The sequence below is a fragment of the Rhinopithecus roxellana genome, chromosome 5 (assembly GCF_007565055.1).
Source record: "Rhinopithecus roxellana isolate Shanxi Qingling chromosome 5, ASM756505v1, whole genome shotgun sequence".
Classification (NCBI taxonomy): domain Eukaryota; kingdom Metazoa; phylum Chordata; class Mammalia; order Primates; family Cercopithecidae; genus Rhinopithecus; species Rhinopithecus roxellana.
In genome coordinates this window covers 95,428,203-95,449,993 of record NC_044553.1, presented here as the reverse complement: position 1 = coordinate 95,449,993, position 21,791 = coordinate 95,428,203, and the positions used below count along the sequence as shown (strand labels likewise).

The window sequence follows — 21,791 nt, the reverse complement described above, 5'->3', positions numbered from 1 at the left end:
TGGATAAAAGCCTACAACTGGGTGGCCATTAGGACAGCTGACAAGGAAGACAGACCAGTGTATGTGTGAAATGGCTTCTTTGCTCATTCTTATCCTGCTGTTTCTTCCTTATGCACCATAGAAAGGTCAGCCCAACTGGTGCCAAACAGCCTTGAATATTAATCCAGGAGCAGGTGAAGCAAATTGCCTTCATCACCATAAATGCTCATTATTCTATCATTTCTTTTTCTTCCCTCCTTTAGATGATGTGCATTACATGTTATACGTTATATATGCTAAACTAACAAATTTATAACATCGGTTGTTTGCTACACTTTGTGTATAAAGTTATTTAAGTAACATCTTCCTAAGAAAATCATTTTTTTCTCATCTGCACAAACTCTCAATCCTAAAAGAAATAGAAAGGCTAAGAAAAGCATACACAAATTCCCACAGAGCAAAATAAATTCCTTTCACTTTAGTCTAGTTCTTTATCCCCAAATATGGTCATTATACTACTTAGAGCTGACATAAATAGGAGAAATAAATGCATGAAGGAGGGGAGGCTGGGTAGAAGTACTTATTTAGTGCCATTTTTATAGCTCTTAGCAATTCTACAAAAGCACTTAAACACACATTATAACATTTAATCCAGATTACATTGTGATGCAGTAAACAATATTACTTACCCTCATTTTTCAAGTAAAGAATTGAGGTTCAGAAAGGTAAAAACAAAGCCAAGACTCAAACAGAGTCCATCTGTTTCTTCCATATACCACACTGCCCCTCTACTGACCCAAGATGATTGGGACTTCTTCAAACGGGATGAGTTGAAACTCTGAAAACAAATTTAAAAATCCTGGAGGGTGGCATATAATCCCAACCCCTTTTGACCTTGCCTATAATTGTAATTCTATACAAGGCCGCATAGGTATCATAAATATCTGCTCTTGTCACAGCTCTCTGCTACCACTAATTATTATGGCTCACAGCCATCAAAAGCAGTGGCACTAACTGTCCAGAACTGAGCAAATACTCCAACTGTGCCCATCCTCTCATGGCAAAACTAATTTCTCTATTTGAACCTAACAATTAATTAGACATAAATTTCAAAATGCGTGCTCGCTTCGGCAGCACATATACTAAAATTGGAACGATACAGAGAAGATTAGCATGGCCCCTGCGCAAGGATGACACGCAAATTCGTGAAGCGTTCCATATTTTTGCGTAGTCTGCGAAAGTCATTTCAGTATCTGCTAACTAGCACTAAGGAAATAGTGTGAATCTAAGCAAAAATGGGTGGTGCCCAATGACGAAATTGTGGTTTTCAATAAAAAAAAAAAAAAAAAAAAAATTTCAAAATGCAGGGTCAAAATCAGGAAATACTGTCATGTTTATCCTATGTGTAAAATATAACTACAAGGTAACCAATGAACCCAAGTAAGAGTAGTCCTAGGACGTTTGCTCATTTACATGGGTGTGTTTAGTGGGAAAATCTGTGTCAATGTGAAAAAAAAAAATAGCTTCCCCAGCAACTCAATCTTTCCTGATCTCCTATATCTAAGAAAATGATAGAAAAGATTTTAAACTATTAAAAAGGGAAGACTTTGATGAAGTTAGCGTTTATTTAAATGTATGTGTTATATTATACATATATCACTGTATTTTATATATAGATAGAGAGAGAGAGAGCAAATGTGCAAGGTAGTGCCTGCCACAACCACCACAAAAACAGTGACAGTGGTAGAGCTTCAGAGACCCTGTGGTCCAGTCCACTGGGAAATGGGAAATAACTGCTCTTTTTATCTTGTCTTGATGCTCTACTTTTTATCACTGTCTTGTTTTCTTCCCCGTAACATCAGCCTATAAATCTGTCTCAGAACTAAAAGTTTCTAATTGGGACCTCTCATATCCACATAGTATCACAGAAAAAACAACTCTGAATCACCCCCTTCCCTGATTTAATAATAGCTAACATCCCATAAATTGAACATTGTAATAAAAGTATGACAGAGCCTTCTTAGAGCATTGTTCTGCTCTTTAACAAAAAATTTTAAGGGGTTATAAAAAGTTTATGAGAATTTTACTTTACGGTTAAGCTAATTAAGATCATATAAATTTGTTTACAGGGTTTTATTAAGAATTGGGTTTAACATTAATAGTATACTAATGCAAAGGTGAAATTTGGCTTTCTCTTTTGAACAAGATTTTCCTGTAATATTAAAAGATAATGAAAGGTTTTCGTTTGTCCCCCTGGGTAAATGGCAGGAAAAAAGGAAGAAGGCAGAGAAAAGAGACAGATTCAGGTGACCTTATGCTGTCTTTATTGGGTCTTGTTGTTTAGAAAGCTGATTCTCTCCTGTATCAGTGAACGTGGGTTTTGCCATTTAAAAAAAAATTTTTTTTGAGTCACCACTTTGGCTAAATGAATAACTTGTGATCTTATTTTGTGATAGCCAGTGTTTTACACTTTGATATTTGACAAACTTTCCAAAATCTAATTATAAATTATGTCTCCTTCTGACCAAAATTGACCTTTTAGATATTAGGTCCCCTAAAGTCCAAAAATGGCATATTTGGTATAAAAATCATACAGGAAGCATTGTCAAATATGAAATGGTGTTTGGCTTTCTTTAGGCTGTATTTGTACAGTATGTGTTATTGGTATATGTTCCAGAATTATGGCAAACTCCTATAATTCTGACATGACTTAGTATACATTATTAATAATTATAATTGTTATGTAAAATTGTTGTATGCCACAGAAGTAACCAAAATTTCTAGTCAGTTGTGGCTTTAATAGTAGTTATCCTAAGACTTTTGCCATCCACAGACAATTGTTGTCTTGCTTTGATCCTTTTCAAAAGGCAATTTATAATCAGATATAGGACTCTGACGGTACTCATAAATGCAGGTCTCTGATAACTTTAGAAATTATGCTATTGGAATAGAAGAAAAAAACAAACTTCTAGGACTCTCATAAGGAGCTAATGTTTTAAACATGGCTAATTCTTTTGTTTTTAAGAGTCAAGAAACTTTTTTCCTTTTGAGCTTTTGCAATTGAGTAAACTTTTAGCAATTGAGTAAAATGTAACTCCTGTGAGCAAAATTTGAAGCACATTGCTTTCTCTCTACCTGATTTCTCCAGAACTGTGTGTGAGTACTCTCAACTTATGGCAGTACAGTTATTTGGATAAGCGCATTGAGAATCTGTTTTCTTTTATAACAGAACACAATTAGAGAAAGTGGTTATTTTACCAGGACTTGGACTGGAATGGCATGCTTTCAGATTTCAACAGACTGCTTTAAGGAATCAAATTTGACTTATAGAGCCAATAAAAGACCCTCAGGAAAGCTGGCCTCATACCTTGTCTATGCATTCCCTGTAGAGGATTCCTGACCCGTGGTAAGTACAGCATGTAACTTTCTGACAAGCCAGGATCCCCAAGTTATCTTGGGACCTTGAATGGAGGAAAATTCAGGCAAAGTGAAAGAGATAAATCCATGGCTGGACTTCAAGGCTTTGAAAAGCACAATCTGAGATTCCTTATATAACAAAGTTTCAGCAAAGCCAATAGTTAAAAGAGCCTATAATTATTCCCACTGCATTTTATGTAAATAATCAGCCAGAGCACAATTAGACTAAAACTGATTTTGCAAGTAAATTTGACTTACTATGATTTATTTTTAATAAAAATGGGTACTGGAGAGAGAAAACTTATGCTTCAAAAAAAACTATAGTACAACTGTTAGTTGTTCCCGAGTTTTTTTCTGCAATTTGGACTAAATCTTAAATTATTTGTGGGCTACAAGTCCCCAAACTAATGCTTTCAAATCTTTACTTTTAAAACTGGAAACTACACTCCTTATTTTAGAATTCAGTATTTACCTCATGGTATGCTGTTTGCTTAAATGCTGTACTTAAACCATAAATGAGAATACTAACCCCTTTGCCATGCAAGCCTTGGAACACCAGCCCAGCCTGCTGGAGTATACGCAAGACAACTGCAAAGTGGTTCCACTCCTCTTACCTAGGGGTCAACATCTACCCCACTATGCCCTGGTAAGCAGGAAGAAGTTAGAGTGGCCTTCATCCTTTTTCCATCTTAATTAACCCACACCTTAAGATTAAGGCGCTACAAAACCCAAAGGGAGGGATTGAAACTGCCCCTGCAAAATTATAACCGAGACAGTGAAAGAGACCTGACCCAACCAAATCCATCTTGCTCCTGACCTCTAAGCTGTCCTTGTTCATTCCTAGGCATAGACTGAACTAACTTAGGGAGTTTTAAACTATAAACTAAACTACTTAGTTTGTAGTTTATAGTTTAAAACAAAGAGTACAACAGCCCTTTCCCCAAAAGAAGCCCCCTTCTTGCCTGAGGACTAGGCTGCCTTTGTAAGATTAATGAATTAAGTAGATGATTAGAAATTATGGTTTAGGAGTCATGAAGTTGGAGGCTACGAGATTCTGACCCTCCCCAAATTGCTCCTGGGGATAACATCACTATTATAAAACCTAAGATCAGTGCCTGAGATATTTTGCAGGTCCTGCACCTTATGGATCAGCTGGCACCAGCCAGATCAATAAACTGACTCATCAGATCTTGTGGTCCCCACCGAGGAACTGATTCACCACAAGAGGAAAGCTGAGAGTCCTTATGATTTCATCTCTGATCCAACCATTCAGCACACCCGATTCACTGTCCCCCACCCTCCACCCACCTTAAAAACTGATCCTCAAGTGCTCAGGGAGACTGATTTGAGTACTAATAAAACGCCTGAAAAAAAAAAAAATACGTAACATCTCCAAAGGATTTTAAAATTATGTTCGGTAATCCTATGGGTGTGATCTTTTGGAAGAATTGGGTGTTTTTCTACTTTTGCTTTGATTTGTGTTTGGCTGGGTTTGATACTATTGTTTGGTTTTTTTTTTTTTTTGTAATTATAACTCATGTGATAGGATTTAGTAACAAAAACAAATTCGAAAGAATAACATAATGAGACTACATACAACACACATGCATGCCTGCATGTGCACATATTATATAATCAAAATCCAGATTCAAAAGAGTCAGGACTGGTGGGGGACGGTGGCTCATGCCTGTAAATCCCAGCACTTTGGAAAGCTGAGGTGGGCAGATCACTTGAGACCAGGAGTTTGAGACCAGCCTGACCAACATGGTGAAACCTCGTCTCTATTAAAAATACAAAATTAGCCAGGCATGGTGGCGAAAGCCTATAATCCCAGCTACTTGGGAGGCTGAGGCAGGAGAATCGCTTGAACCTGGGAAGCGGAGGTTTCAGTAAGCCAAGATCATGCCATTGCACTCCAGCCTAGGCAACAAGAGCGAAACGCCTTCTCAAAAGAAAAAAGAAAAAAATAAAGAATCAGGATCTAAAAGAAAAGATATCAAAGAAGCATCAGAGTGGGATATTAATTGTCACTGCAATTCATATACACTTTATCTTTTTTTTACCATATTGATTTTTTATCATATTAGTGATTATTTATCTTATAATACCATTTAATCTTCAAGAGATAAAAGTACTCATATTTGAAAACAGTTTTAATTATGCATTCCAAACAAACCTTCTATTTTAATCATTCAAAATGTAAAGTGAATATTTATTCTAATGCATAACGTTGAAATTGTATATATTGGGTTTCACATTGGCTTCATTCAAAACTAACATGGGTCATTTTTAAATTCTATAATTATGGCCAAGTGATGTTTTGCAAATAAGGTTGACTGTGTTTCCATCAATATTCATTGTTAAAAAGCCAGAAACACCACATAACTGTCTTAATCTACAACCTCATATTTCTCATCTCAGGTGGCCCAGTAATGCATTTCAGATGCAAGAAGGACTTCAACAAATGTAGTGTCTGGTTCATATTGATAGTATTCCTCATAAAAAAAATTTAAAATGACAACCTAAGTTGGTGTGAAAAGGCACAACCTAATGGTCTGAGATACTGTTCTTTCTTTCTGACCTCAATCCATCATCCAATAACATAATGTTACCATAAGTGAACCAAGACTGAGATTTATGCATATTGAAAATTGCTTAGCAGTTCTAGAAAAGCACATGCTATAATAACGTGCATTAAAACTTTTCTTATTTGGAAAGCTCAATTTACAGTTACTCTCACCAGGCTTAGGTAAAGTAAAATCTATCTATCCATACCTTATTAACTGAAAGTCTCAAAAACAACCACTCATTTCTCTTCCTGGATTTTTCCAGGATTTTTGCAGGAAGGGAAATGAGAGACAATAAATGCAAAATTAGTTATCAATCTCTCCTTTGGGGAAGGTCCTCAGTGGTCCAGAAGAGTCTGGTTTTTATGCTTTAACTTATGCTCACCCAGTGGCTTACAGGAAAGTGAAAAGGGAGGCAGTAAATCAGAATGCGAGGAAGACTCTCAAGAGAAGAATGGAACATTCTTAATTCCTCAAAGGTTTCCTACTTCTGGTCAACGTCAGATCATACAAAGTTATTTTACATTAGAAAGGGAGGAGAGCTAGTGCTGGAGAAAAAAAATAAAAGAAGAAAAGGAGGAAAACAACTCCAAAGGAGAATATCTGTACTCCTCCAATTGCCCAATTGTCCAACTCCACTTAAGCTTGTGGCAAAGGCAAAGTCCACTGGGCCAGCGATGAAGCAACAGCCCTACTGCAGTCCTGACTTGTGCCCGCCCTTGCCTCAGTGGCCACAACTATGTGCCTCCCATTCACCTGGACCTGGGCTGACATGTTTTATTAGGTAACAGCTCGGTTATTCAAATGAGAAAAATCTGGCATTGATGCCTAAATCACAGACACCAGTTAAATGACAGACATCTTTTCTCTCTGCCCTGTAGGTGTGGCATACACCACAATAATTTCATGAGAGCCTTTCAACTTTTTTTTTTTTTCAGTAAGACATAATCATAAATGTAACAAACAGTTCTAATCAAATAGATTAGGCTCCTAAACTTTTAATTCAAATAAGAAATTCAACAGGTGTTTTTCCTCTCTGCATGTTATAGGTAAGGAACTACCAATAATTCCCTTCTCACTTAATGTCTGTCAAACTTTTCAACTTCCAAGTATTTTTATCTTCAGAAAAAAAGAATGTTGATTTAAATATTATTTTCAGAACAAAAAATTATTATGTAAGATGAGCAAAAGATTGCAGATTTTTTAGAGGTTACAGGTTACTTTCCCAGAACATGGCAACGATGCGTAAAATATAGGCATCTTACAAGATTCCTTTGCTAAAAATAAACTTTCCAAGAGTGGTTTTATGACAAAAATAAAATCGTGCCCATGTTTCTACAGATATAGAGGAAGAGGGAATATTTTCTCTTTCTTATCATGCTGAGATTTTCAACAGCAGTTAGAAGTCCCTACAGTTTTACTGCTAGTACCTGAATTTCATAAATTAGCATCAAGAGAAAAATAAAAGCTAGGCTGAAAAGCTCAAAACTTACAAAACAGAAAAGGGAAAAGGCCAAATAAGATTATTAATACATGAAAATTGGGAAAATCAGGGCATGAAATGTTTTCCAACCTCATCTGACAACTCAGTAACCTTACAGTTAGAAAAGTAATTATAATTGCTCATATAAAGGGTGCAGGATTACATGGGGGAATCATGATATCTGCATGGTTATTTTATGTTCCAGAAGTCTAATTCAGCCAAAAAATGTAAAGTTAACACATTAATTCTAGACATTTCTCTCATTTAAAAAGTTGGTAAAACTATATATGCACTCATGTGAAATATAAATGAATTTTTAATTCCTTAAAGGAATTCAGCATTATATAAAAGGAATTTGAGAACTAGTATGCAATTCTGAGGATCAAGGCCCTTTCTAGAAGCATAAAATATTCAATTAACTATCCTGTAGAATTTTTACTTGTGACATTGAAATGCTAAGCAGAGCATTAACGTCTATTATTCTTTATGAAGTAGTATTTTCCAGGACTGTACACACTGTCAGTTCTATAACTGCACTTTAGGGTGCAATTTAAGGTTTTGGTTTCATTCTCAACTCATGTTAAAAGGTAATGTTTAATTCCAATTAAGCTACTTTTCATATAATAACCAATAAAGCATAATTTCAAACCAAGAAATTATTATATTTTCTTAATTTAAAAGGATGATTATTTTTAATATATCAGGACAACATCTTACATGATTTCAAAATCAATAGGATGTTCCAAATTCCCAATGCTATGCTATAATACATTTTTTTCAAGATGTGCTTTTTGGCTCATTTCTTTCCTTTACACACTCAAAAAAACAAGTCCTCCACGCTACTTCCAGGGAAGAAGGCAGCTCTGCACAATTGTGCTATCGACACAGAATGGAGGAAGCCTGAAATAGAATGTTGACCACCACTAAGGAATTCAATGAAAAGAAGTAACCTGGGCTATAAAGTCAAAAGGAGGTAATCTGAATCAAATCAAATCTAAGGTAAATCTAAATCAAAAGAAGGTAATATTAGCACCATTAATTTACAAACTCTATGATTTGGGGCAAGTTTACTTAACTTTTTTAAGCCTCAGTTTCCTTGTTTATAAAATAAAAATAATGATAATACCTATTTCATAGGGATGCTATGAGAATTATGAGTTAATACACATATAACATTGAACTCAGTGCCTGGTACCTAGAGAGTGATCATTAGATGTTTGCTTTTTCTTACATTAAAATTCTGATCAGTCATTTGGGCATTTCTATGTTCAGTGTAACTCCAGGATAATAAACAGGTTCGAACATATCTATAGCTCCAATCAATTGGCAGCAGCTGCCTAGAGCAATCAATTAAGAATAACCAATGAAGTATCATTGGAAACCAAGAAAATATTATATTTGCACAATAAAAGTGGAGACGTATTTTTTAATATATCAGAACAACTTCTTACAAAATTTCAAAATCAGTAAGATTTTCCAAATTTGGATCTGAGCTCAGGGGAAAAGAGTTATTAATTACTATTCCTTACTGTGGGCACGAAATAGTGTAATAACATGTTTTCCATCCCTGGTATAGGTACGTATTTGTTGTCATGTTAGGTAATATTTTCTGTGTAAAGAAATTGTTTGTTTTCCACTTAGTTTAGCCTTTGTGTGAACAGGAAAATCCACTCATAGACGTGAAAGGGCAACTGTGTGAGCAAAGCTACAGAAAGTTAATAAATCAGTTTTGATCCAGGATACCCTAATTTAAACTGCCAATGCAATACTGCCAAGAAGGTTCAACTGACTGATGGATCATCACAATAAATGTTTACATTTTAAAATAAATACATTATGTAGAAACATTAGATCTAATATTTTTGCATATTGAAAAACATGTAGATTCCTTTTTGCAGTATATGAGGAATGCTGGAGATCACATGCATTAAGGTATAATAAAAAAAAAAAGACAGTGTTTGAAAAGTAGTGATTTTTTTAAAGAAATGAAACATTCAAAAGAGATCAGTCACAAGCTCTACATCCTACCACATTGCTGTCAACTTCCCTAGTTTAAAAATAGGTATGACTTTAGAAAAAGCAAGCAATGCAGAAGAGAATATAATTTTTTAAATAATTTTAAAACAGCTCATCTGCTAAATTCATATTACATAAATTTAGTAGATTTATAAAAGATGTTTTTCAACAATTCAAACTGAGTCTTATTCAATATTTAGCCTCTGCTACAGAGAATGTATCGAAGTTTGGATTTGCTACCTCTAAAGTAGCATAGTTAATTACAGCATCCACTAAGGACATGAAAAATTAAGTCATGTTTCCCAAAATGTTAACATAGCCAAGATGTTTAATTTACAAACTTATTCCTAATTCTGTTGCCACATGTAATGTAATTACAGGGCTTTTATTGCAACACAATGCTACTGCCCATAGTTTGGCTAATACGCATTTTCTATTTAATTATCTTTATGCTATAACACATCTTCCTTGATAGATAAGCAGAATATTCCACCATTACCTATAAATTTATATTTCCTTCAGGAATGGCCCTATGAAGAATTTAGTGTAAAACAAGTGCTCTAATGCAACTTGTATGCAATGCATTTCACTAGATTAGTATTTTAAAGAAAAAAGAAACCTTCGTATTTCAGTATTAGAATAGGGTGTATCTAGGCTGGGTGTGGTGGCTCACGCCTGTAATCCCAGCACTTTGGGAGACTGAGGCCGGCAGATCACCTGAGGTCAGGAGTTCGAGACCAGACTGGTCAACAAGGTGAAACCCCACCTCTACTGAAAAATACAAAAATTAGCCGGGCGTGGTGGTGGGGGCCTGTAATCACAGTTACTCAGGAGGCTGAGGCATGAGAATCGTTTGAATCCAGGAGATGGAGGTGGCAGTGAGCCAAGGTCCTGCCACTGCACTCCAGCCTGGGCAACAAAGTAAGACTCTGTCTCAAAAAAAAATAATAAGGTGTCTCTAAAAATCATAGAATGTTAAAGACTGAAGACTGCTTAAAACAGTAGCTACCAAGGTTTTAACCAGTAAGGACCTCTTTTTAATTTTTATCTAAAATGACTTATGCTTTCCTATATTGAGTGGAGAAAAAAAAACTCATGCACTGTTGGTGGGAATGGGAATGTAAATTAGTACATCCATTGTGAAAAACATTATGGAGATTTCTCAAAAATCTAAAAATAGAACCACCATACAACCCAGCAATCCCACTAGTGAGTATTTATCCAAAGAAAAGGAAATCAGTTTATTGAAGAGATACCTGCACCCCTATGTTTATTGCAGCTCTAATCACAATAACCAAGATATGGAATCAACCCAAATGTCCAACAGATGAATGGATAAAGAAAACTGTGATATGTATACACAATGGCATACTATTCAGTCATTAATGAAAAAGAGGGAACTCTTGTCATTTGCAACAACATAGATGAGCCTAGAGAACATTATGTTACATGAAATAAGTCAGACACGGAAAGATAAATACAACAAGTTCTCACTCATATGTGGGAGCTAAAAAGAAAAAAAAGGAGCTCACAGAAGTAAAGAGTAGAATAGAGACTTTTAGGGTTTAAGTAGGAGAGTGGGGAGAGGAGGATAGGGTGAGGCTGGTTAATGATACAAAATTACAGCTAGATAGGCCAGGTGTGGTGGCTCAGGCCTGTAATCCCAGCACTTTGGGAGGCCAAGGCGGGTGAACCACTTGAGGTCAGGAGCTCAACACCAGCCTGGCCAACATGGTAAAACCCGACTGTACTAAAAAAAAAAATACAAAATTAGTCGGGCATGGTGGCATGCAACTGTAGTCCCAGCTACTCGGCAGGCTGAGGCAGGAAGATTGCTTGAACCCAGGGAAGCAGAGGCTGTGGCGAGCCAAGATGGCGCCACTGCACTCCAGCCTGGGCAACAGAGCAAGACTCCGTCTCAAAAAAATAAAATAAAATTACAGCTAGATAGAATAAGTTCCAGTGTTATGTAGCACTGAAGAGGGATTACTGTTAACAACAGGTTAGTGTATATTTTCAAAAAGCTAAAAGAGAGGATTTTGAATGTTTACAACACAAATAAATGATAAATGTTTAAGGTAATGGATATGTTAACTGCCCTGATTTGATCCTTGTATATTGCATACATGTATCAAAATATTACTGTAGCCCATAAATATGTAGAATTTTTATATATATTCTTATATTTTAGTTTATGCATATAAATATATAATAGATATATTTTATATAAATATAAATATATATTTATATATATTATAAATAAATTATTAAAAATCTTTGCTATATGGAAAAATACATTTAGGAAACTAATGATTAATTTTTCCATTCAATATATACAGACATAAATGCCCATTTTCCAGTGGGCTTTAGGAATACTGAATAGGCCAGGCACAGTGGCTCATGCCTGTAATGCCAGCACTTTGGGAAGCCAAGGTAGGAGGATTGCTTGAGGCCAAGAGTTTGAGTCCAGCCTGATCAATATAGTAAGACCTTGTCCACAAAAAATAAAAAATTAGCTGGGTGTGGTGGTGCACACCTGTAGTCCTAACTACTTGAGAGGCTTAGACAGGAGGATTGCTTGAGCACAGGAAGTCGAGGCTGCAGTGAGCTGTGATCACACCACTACACTCCAGTTTGTGCAACAGAGTGAAATCCTGTTCCCCTTCTTCCAACAAAAAAAAAAAAAGAAAGAAAAAAGAAAAGAAATACTGAACATAGCTCAAGGGTCCAATGTGAGCACGGTGCGCTGATAGAGTGCGATTTCTGGAGCCAGGTGCCTAGATTTAATCCTAGATCTACCACTTACTAGTTGTGTGATCTGTGCTTGTTTCCTTAACAATAAATATCATGAGAATAATAAGAATAACTACCTCCTTGGAGTAAATACTAATATTTATGTCTAAAGCCCTTAAAACAATGCCTGGCAGATAGTAACTGCTCATTAAGTGTGAATTATTATATGAATATTACCATGTTAGTCCCTGAAGCAGGAACCATCTTTGGAACTCATCTAGTCTATGTCCGCCTAATTCAAGTGTCCATTTCTAAAACAGTCTTAACTAATGGCTATCCATTTCTCTCTTGAACATGACCAAACGACAGGGAATGTATCAGTTATCTATTGGCACAGTAATATTGCATAAAAACACTTCAAAACACAGTAACTTCAAACCATAAGCATTTATTTAGCTTATAATAAATAAATGGGTCAGCAATTTAAACTGGGCTTGCCTTGGGCAGTTCTGGGCTTAGTTGTACTCAACTCAAATGTCCAGAGGACAGCGGGCCCTCAGATGATTTAAGAAGGCTTCAATGGGGATGATGAGGGTGACATTCTGCCGTATGTACATCTCATCATTCAATCATATTGACCAAGAATATTCACGTGGTGCTGGCAAAGGTGCAAGAGAAAACAAACACCAATGTGCAAGCCTACTTCAATCCTCTGCTTGTGTCACATCTGCTAATATCCCATTGGCCAAGCAATTCACATAGTTCAGCCCAGAGTTAAGGGACAGGACAGACCACCCTGCCCTCAGCAGGAAGCACTACAAAGTCACATGGAAAAGGACATGGATGCATGGAGTGGTAAAAGAGTTATGTCATCAATGCCATCATACACAGAGCGTGGACTAGATCAAAAGGCAGTCCTTTACAATTATTAGACAGATATGCTTGGGGCTAAGCCAAACCATCCCTCTCTTAAACTTCTGTGGTTTCTTCTAGTTAATTCTCTGGAGCCATGACTGTGTAAGTCTAATCATTCTTCTGTATGACATTAAGTGCCATTAACATATTTAGTTAGGTTCCTCATAAATCCTATCCTCTGCAAGATAAAAGAAAAATCAACCCCTTCTATTGTACTTCATATAACTTGAGAAATGATCTTGCTTTTACTGTCAATGTTTCCCTTAAATCATGGTACTTTATACATGTCAGACGAGGTCTAATGTTACCTACATTATTCTGGGTACTGTACATCTATTATAGCATTTAAAAAATAGTATAGGCTTTTTTGCTTTCCTATCACATTGCAAACTCACACTGAGCTTGCAGTTAAAAGGCCCAAGTGTTTTGCATGAAGTGTTAGTGAAGTAAACTCCTCTGATTATAATTTCTCATAGAATGACCCAATAACACACCTTCCTGAGTATAGGCTTTAGTTCACAATGAATCAGTATGACTTTGCCATGTATTTTGTTGCTATTTTATAAATGAATTGATCAGTCTATCCCAAATGCTAGTTCCTAGTCAATTGCCTTAATGATACATTTTGGTCCTGTAATACAGCTTTATTAGGACTTCCTGCATTAAAGAATGGATTTGGACTTACTGTGCTTCCATCAGAGGTGGTTTATGTAATCTTATAAACTTAGAGTTGGAAGGGCAATTTGAGATCATCAGCTCCAACCTCCTACCCAATATGGATAATGTTGAGTAGTCCTAACAGGTGAATCAGGTCAATGTCTGAAGAACTCTGGTGTAATGCCCTGTTTGTGGCAATCCATTTCCTGGTTACAGGGACATTAGAACAAGTTTGCAGGGGAGGGTATCCTTATCTAGCTCCTTATATTTCTAAAGGCTTTTCAATTTCAAAGTGCTTCCTTATTGATTATCTAGTTTTATCTCCTTTAATCCACATACTCACTGATTTCTAAAATTACTTTAATAGGGCAAAAATCTTTGATTTAGCAATTAGAAACTGTAAAGGTAAACTGAGGCTGGAGCCAAACCGGGAACAAGGACACAAGGCAAATGGCAGTGAGAATAGCCTTTATTAGGACTCGCGGGCGAGGTTCCTCGGTCCAAAGGTGCGGGCGGAGGAAGTCGCGCTGAGGGAGGAGAGCAGGGGCTTTTTATAGCCTGAGAGGTAGGGAAGCTGGTTGTACAAACAGGGCCTGGGGGGGCTTGAAACTACTAGGGCAGGAGTCGAGTAAGGGTCATGAAGAAGGGGTCTTTGGAAACTGTTAACCGAAACTGCTGTTTACGAACTTGTGGAATGCAGGTGAGCTGCAGGTCATGGGGGAGTGTGGTTGCCTAGCCGGAACCTCTGACGTATGCAAGTCTGCCGGTGTATTCAAAGAGGAAGGGAAGTCTGGAACAAAGGGCCTGCTACGCCGGGTGGCGCCGCCATGTCGGGTCTAGATCCCTGCCTAACAGAAACATTTGAAAATTCTAATACCTCTATGAGAATAAAAATATGGATTTATCTTTACATTAAGATTTAAATTATTCATAGCAGATTTTTTCTCCAATGGATTTTTATAGGGTGGTGTGGAGCCACTGGGATACTTGAAAAGGAACAAATTAAGTTTCAAATAAACCTTACACACTTCAAAACTTTGGCTAGGTGGGAAAGTAGTGACAGATTAGAAGAGTAGTAGAAAATTGTCAGAGAGACTTAACTGTCCATTGAATAAAACTGCATAACAGAAATGAGTTAAAAATTACCACAAGCGACTATTTTTGTCGCTATAGGACAACATGGTGAACAACCAATTAAGTGACACTGAAATTGGAACTGTCAGCTCTTAGCACTTATTTCCTTTGGCCACGATAATGGAAGAAATGAGAGTACATGCTGGAGCAAAGAATCAAATCGCTGATAATGAAATAATAACATTTTTGAAGAAAAACAGATGCAACCACTAAATTAATGAAAATAGGAAGAAAATATTCAAACTTTGCTTTATCCCCAATTAAATCACTCATTTCCAGGTTGTGAGTGTTCTCCCTACAGAAAGGAACTATAATGAAAGTTCTCTCTCTTTTGGTTTAGGTTTGCTCTGCTCATTCTGTTGTGTGAAGGATGAGAATAAGAACTTTCAGAAGTATGCAACACTCTCAGAATGTGAAAAATCCCAGAGAAGGAAAAATTGTATGTTTTGGATTAAATTATTAAGCTGTATTCTCTCCTTCACATTCCAAGTTTAACACACACACACACACTTCCCAGAAAGACATAGGGGAAAGTTTTATTTCCCCTACTAGATTTGCAATGCAGTTGAACTACTTTTAATTTTCAAATGATAATCCAACTTCTTGGACATATGTCAACAAAATGATTGCTTAAACAAACCTAACGTGCACGTTTCCTGTCTCAAAGAATCTTCTTGTGCTGCTTTTCCAGACAAACTGTCTTTTCAGGTCTCCATTTGACACTGGGATCCATCCAATGTAGTCCTACCACCTACTGACAACCCACTTACCACGTTTCATTGTGAATGATTTCTACATGTCTACATGTCTGTCTCCTCTACCAGACTGTGAGCTCCAGAGGGCAAGAATTACTTTTTGTTTGATTTTTATCTCCAGTGCCTAGCATAGGTTCTCATACATGGCATTTTTTTGAATAAGTGAATAAATGGAAGCATTCTGCATCATCATCCTCCTTTCATTCCTCCTTTCACTTCACCTTCCACAGCCACTCAGGTTGACTCCTAGCAACAATTGGATAGGTAAAAGTATGACTTAGAGGCTGGGTGCAGTGGCTCAGGCCTGTAATCCCAGGTCTTTGGGAGGCCAAGATGGGAGGATCGCTTCAGGCTAGGCATTCAAGACTTACCTCATCAATGTAGCAAGACCCCATCTCTTAAAAGAAGAAAAAGAAAAAAAGTATGACTTGGGAGAAAGGGACAAGATGGCTGACTAGACACAGCCGGAAGCACCTCTTCCATGGAGAGGAACCAAAATATCGAGTAAACCTCCACACCTCAATCAGATTTTTTGAGGGAAAATATTAAAAGTCAATAGAGAGGTGACACAGACACTGTGGTTGAAGAAGGAGGAAGCAAGGCAGTAGTCCCTGAGTGCCAAGACCAGCCCAAGGACCTGGACCAGACCTAAGGAAGGGGTGAGTGAAGGAACCCTGGACCACTGCATTCCCATGACAGTCCTCTGAGATCCTAGCTACAGGAGTTCCCATGACCCTCACAGACCTCTGGACTGGCAGGGGAAGCTGCACAGAGAACAAATAGAGGCACAGCTTGAGCCCATGCAGAGCCCAAAAGGCTTCACTTTTCCATCCAGATTCTGTGCTGTACAGTTGCAGCAAAATATAGTCATAGGATCCCATCTGCCAAGGTTATCCTTCTTGCAGTGAGAGGTTGCAGCACCTGCTGTCTGCTCAGCTGGGGGGAAGCAGGGTCTGGGTATATTCACATGTTCAAGACAGGCCCTGTTCCCATTGCCGCAGGATTCAGATGCATCTGATCCATGTGCCTTGTTGCCTGCTGGTCCCTATCAAGGCCACCTACCTGGCCATTTCTGCAGGAGGGTACCCACAACACAGCCTTCACTGCCCCACCTGAGAGTTGTATTGGCAGCCTGGGGGGCAGTTCTGCATCCCCATCACAGCGGGTGCTTGACCCTAAGGGACCAACAGAAAAATCTGTGGACCTGATCCCAACTCCTCAGGACTCGAGCACACTGTCCTGGGGTACTGAGTTGAGATTTGTGGCCTGATCTCAAGTGGGGGAGAAGCTCCCATGATCAGAACACAGAGAAGAGTGTGGCATAGGTTCACGTGCCAGCACAGAAGTTGGGTGAACCTCCTTTAGTAAAATTGGACCAGGAAGGGTATGCATGGCCTGATAGCCACGGCTTCTTCCCCAGGGAGTCTCACAGCCTGGAATGCCTGGAATAGCTCAGCAATCTTGGCACAGATGGCTTCACACTTCAGTCAGATTATTTGAGGGAAAATACTAAAAGTCAAGAGAGAGGTGTCAACACAGACACCGTGGTTGAAGAGGTGTCTCTGGCATTCACCCTGACAGAAGGCCCTAGCCATTTGGGCCTCCCACCAGGGTGAATGCCAGCAACCAGCTGGGTCAGGGGCACATGAGCTGGGCAAGACCCACAGCCACCTGATAGTCTGAAAACCCCAGGCCACAGGCACCATACCAGTGGTATATCAGCAGTGCCACTGCCCTGCCTGGGAATCCTCCACCCTTGATCTACTGCACCACCAGGCCATCCGAACCCCACAACCCACTCTGACTTTGGCAAGCACAGAGGACCAGCAGGTTCCCAGATAATTGCGGTCACCTGGGGATCTTACTCTCAGCATGAACCACCCCTGAGGAAGTGGGGATTACAGCCCACCAAAGCCCCTTTTGAGAAAAAGGAAACATGGACACAGCACACACAGCTGAAGAGGGCACCATCAAGGCCCAGGAACAGACTTGGAGAGGTAGTCCTCTCTTCCTCCTGACCCACATCCTCTCCCCAGTGCACTGTTGCAGACATACTGTAATACAAAAGGGATGAGTGCAAGTAGGGGGCACACTTTTCAAGTTTATCTGGCACCTCTGCCCCCAATGAAGACAACTGGAGCTGAATAAGAGCTTATATGCCAACTCCATCATTTAAGCATCATCTACTAGACTGCAGCCTGAATTATACCACCAAACAAAAATATACTGCTACAACAAGCAATGCCTGTAAAACCTACCACAGAAGTCTATCTGAAACCAAGGAACCCATACAGAGCCTTGGCTTTCTGAAGCACCCAGAAACAAAGTCAATCAATTATACCCAACATAGACCACAATCATATTCACAAGGGAAACATAACAAAATCTCAAGAAAGCCTCATCCAAATCACAGCAAATTCAAAAAGAAAAAGAAGCATCAGTCCCTCAAATGAGGAGGAATAAGTGCAAGAACTCCAAAAATACAAAAAGCAAGAGTGTTTATTCACCTCCAAAGGTGAATCTATTGCTAGCTCCCTAGCAATAGATCTTAATCAGATTGAAATGTCTGAAATGACAGACATAGAATTCAGAATCTGGATGGCAAGGAAGCTCAATGAGATCCAAGAGAAAGTTGAAATCCAATCCAATGAAGCCAGAATAACAATCCAAGGTTTAACAAATGAGATGGCTATATAAAGAAAGAACCAAACGGAACTTTTGAAATTGAAAAATTCACTGCAAGAATTACAAAATACAATTGAAAGCCTTAACAACAGCCTAGACAAAAGCAGAAGAAAGAACTTCAAAGCATGAAGACTGGTCCTTTGAATCAATCCAGTCAGAAAAAAAAAAATAAGAATTTTTTAAATGAACAAAGCCTCCAAAAACTATGGGATTATGTAAAGTAACCAAACCTATGGCTCATTAGCATTCCTGACAGAAAAGAGGAGAAAGTAAGCAATTCAGAAAACATATTTGAGGATATAATCCAGGAAAGTTTCCCCAGTCTCACCAAAGACATTAATATGCAGATACAAGAAATCCAGGAAACTCCTGCAAGATACTATAGAAGATGACCATCACCAAGGCACCCAGTCATCAGACTTTCCAAGCTCAACAAAAAGGAAAACATCTCAAAGGAAGGTAGAGAAAAGGGCCATATTAGATATAAAGTGAATTCAGTCAGACTAACAGTGGGCTTCTAACAGTGGGCTTCTCAGCAGAAACCAGAAGACATTGAGGGCCTATTTTAGCAATCTTAAGGAAAAGAAATTCCAACAAAAAATTTCACATCCTTCCAAGCTAAGCTTTATTAACAAAGGAGAAATAAAGTCTTTCCCAGACAAGTAATCACTAAGGGAATTTGTCACCACCAGAACGGCCTTACAAGAGAGGCTTAAGGGAGTTCTAAACATGGAAATGAAAGAACAATACTTGCTACCACAAAAGCACATGTAACTACATAGCCTGGAGGGCCTATAAGCAACTACACAGTCAAGAATACAAAACAAGTAGCTAGAAACACCAGGACAGGAATAAAACCTCACATGTAAATATTAACCTTGAATGTTAATAGCCTAAGAACTCCACTTAAAATATATACAGTGGCAAATTCGATTAAAAAACAAGGCCCAGCTTTCTGCTGTCCTCAAGACCCATATCACATGTAATGACACCTATGGTATCAGATAAAGAAATAGAGAAAGATCTGTCATGAAAATGAAAAACAAAAAAGGGCAGAGATTGCTATTATTGTATCAGATAAAACAGGCTTTAAACCAACAACAGTAAAAAAGGACAAAGAAGGGCATTGCATAATGATAAATGATTCAATTCAACAAGAAGATTTAACTATTTTAAATATATATATATGCACCCAACATAGAGCACCCAGATTTATAAAACAATTACTACTAGAGCTACAAAACAGACTTAGACAACTACACAATATTAATGGGGGAACTTCAACACCCCACTGAGAACATTAGACACATCACTGAGGCAGAAACTAATAAATTTAATACTTAAATTCAACACTTGATTGATTGAACCTAATAGGTACCTACAGAATTCTCCACCCAACAACCACAGAATATGCATTCTTCTTATCTGCACACAGAACATACTCTAAGATTGACCACATACTCAGTCATAAAGCAACTCTAATAAATTCAAAAATACTAAAAGCATAGTAAGCATTTTCTTGGACCACGGTGGAGTACAAATATAAATCAGTACAAAGAGGAACTCTCAAAACTACACAAATACATAGAAACTGAACAACTTGCTCCTGAATGACTTTTGGGTAAACAATAAAGGCAGAAATCAAAAAATTATTTGAAACAAATGAAAATAGAGACACAATATACCAGACCTCTGGGATGTAGCAACAGCCACTTTAAGAGGAAAGTATAATGCTAAACACCTATATCAAGAAGATAGAGAGATCTCAAATTAACAGCCTAATGTCTCACCTAAAGGAACTAGAAAAACAAGAATGCATTAATGAAAACTGAAAACTATGGGCCAGTATCCTTGATACATATAGATACGAAATCAACAAAATCCTAGCAAACCAAATCCAGCAGCACATCAAAAAGATAATCTACCATGATCAAATGGGCATTATTCCTGAGATGCAAGGATAGTTCAACATATACAAATCAACAAAGGTGTCATCACATAAACAGAATTAAAAACAAAAACCACATGATTATCTCAATAGATGTAGAAAAAGCACTCAATAAAATCCAACATCCTTAATGTTAAAATAAAAAAAAAAATCTAGGCATCAACAATCTAGGCATCGAAGGAATACACCTCAAAATAAAAATTGCCATCTATGACAGACTTATGACCAATATTATACTGAATGGTCAAAAGTTGAAAGCATTGGTCAGGCACGGTGGCTCACACCTATAATCCCAGCACTTCGGGAGGCTGAGGTGGGTGGATCACCCAAGGTCAGGAGTTCGAGACCAGCCTTGCCAACACGGTGAAACCCCGTCTCTACTAAAGATACAACAAATTGGCTAGGCATGGTGGCGGTGCCTGCAATCTCAACTACTCAGGAGGCTGAGGCAGGGGAATCACTTGAACCCAGGAGGCGGAGGTTACAGCGAGCCAAAGTCACACCATTGCATTCTAGCCTGGGCAACAAGAGCAAAGACATGGAATCAATACAGGTGCCTATCAATAGTGGATTATATAAAGAAAATGTGGTGCATGTATACCTCGGAATACTACACAGCCATAAAAAAGAACAAAATTGTGCACTTTGCAGCAACATGGAGGCAGCTACAGACCAGTATCTTAAGCGAATTAACACAGAAACAGAAAACCAAATACCACATGTTCTTGCTTATAAGTGAGACCTAAACACTGCATAGGCGTGGACATAAAAATGAGAACAATAGGCCCTGGGGACTCTAAAAAGTGGGAAGGGGACATGGGGAATTGTTGAAAACTACCTATTGGATACTATGCTCACTATTTACGTGGTTCAATTGAAGCTCAAACCTCAGCATCATGCAATATATCCATGTAACAAACCTGCATTTGTAAATGTAAAATACATTTACTTTTTTTAAGCTAAATCTTTAAAAAAAAAAAAGTCTGACTTGGTATTCTCTCATATTAAGATTACTTCTCCTTCTTGTACTATTTCTCCCTAACTCCCAGCACCTAATTTGTATCCCACTATTGACTGCACCTTGATGACATTTAAGATGCTCACTAAGAATAGCAGAAAGTATTAAACATAAAATATCTTCCACAAGATCCCTGACAAATAGTTGACAAGTCTCCACTCACATACTTGAGCTTCTAGTTATGGCAAAATTCCTTTAAAGAAAAATATCCATTTACAGGTAACTTTTTAAACAAAATATACCTTTCTGTCTCTCTAACATGCTCATGCTTCTAAATCAGCCGCTGGGGTGTCCTGGAATAAATATAATTCTTCTACATGAGAATCTTTTAGCTATTTAAAGATAAAATAAAGTCCATCCAAGTGTCTCTCCTCCATTTTATACATTTTCTATTCTCAACTACACCTCATGTGATATGGCTTCAATTCACTCTTCTCTGAATATACTCCAGTAGATCAGTCATTTGCAAAATGTGACAACCGGA

The 21,791-nt window shown here is 37.9% G+C and overlaps 1 non-coding gene across 1 annotated transcript; it reads left to right on the top strand.

The window, feature by feature from the left end:
* The first annotated feature begins 1,097 nt into the window (after nucleotides 1-1,097).
* LOC115897757 lies at nucleotides 1,098-1,204 on the top strand. Its single transcript, XR_004057553.1, has one exon. It is a non-coding gene; the product is annotated as a U6 spliceosomal RNA (small nuclear RNA).
* Nucleotides 1,205-21,791: the final 20,587 nt, after the last annotated feature.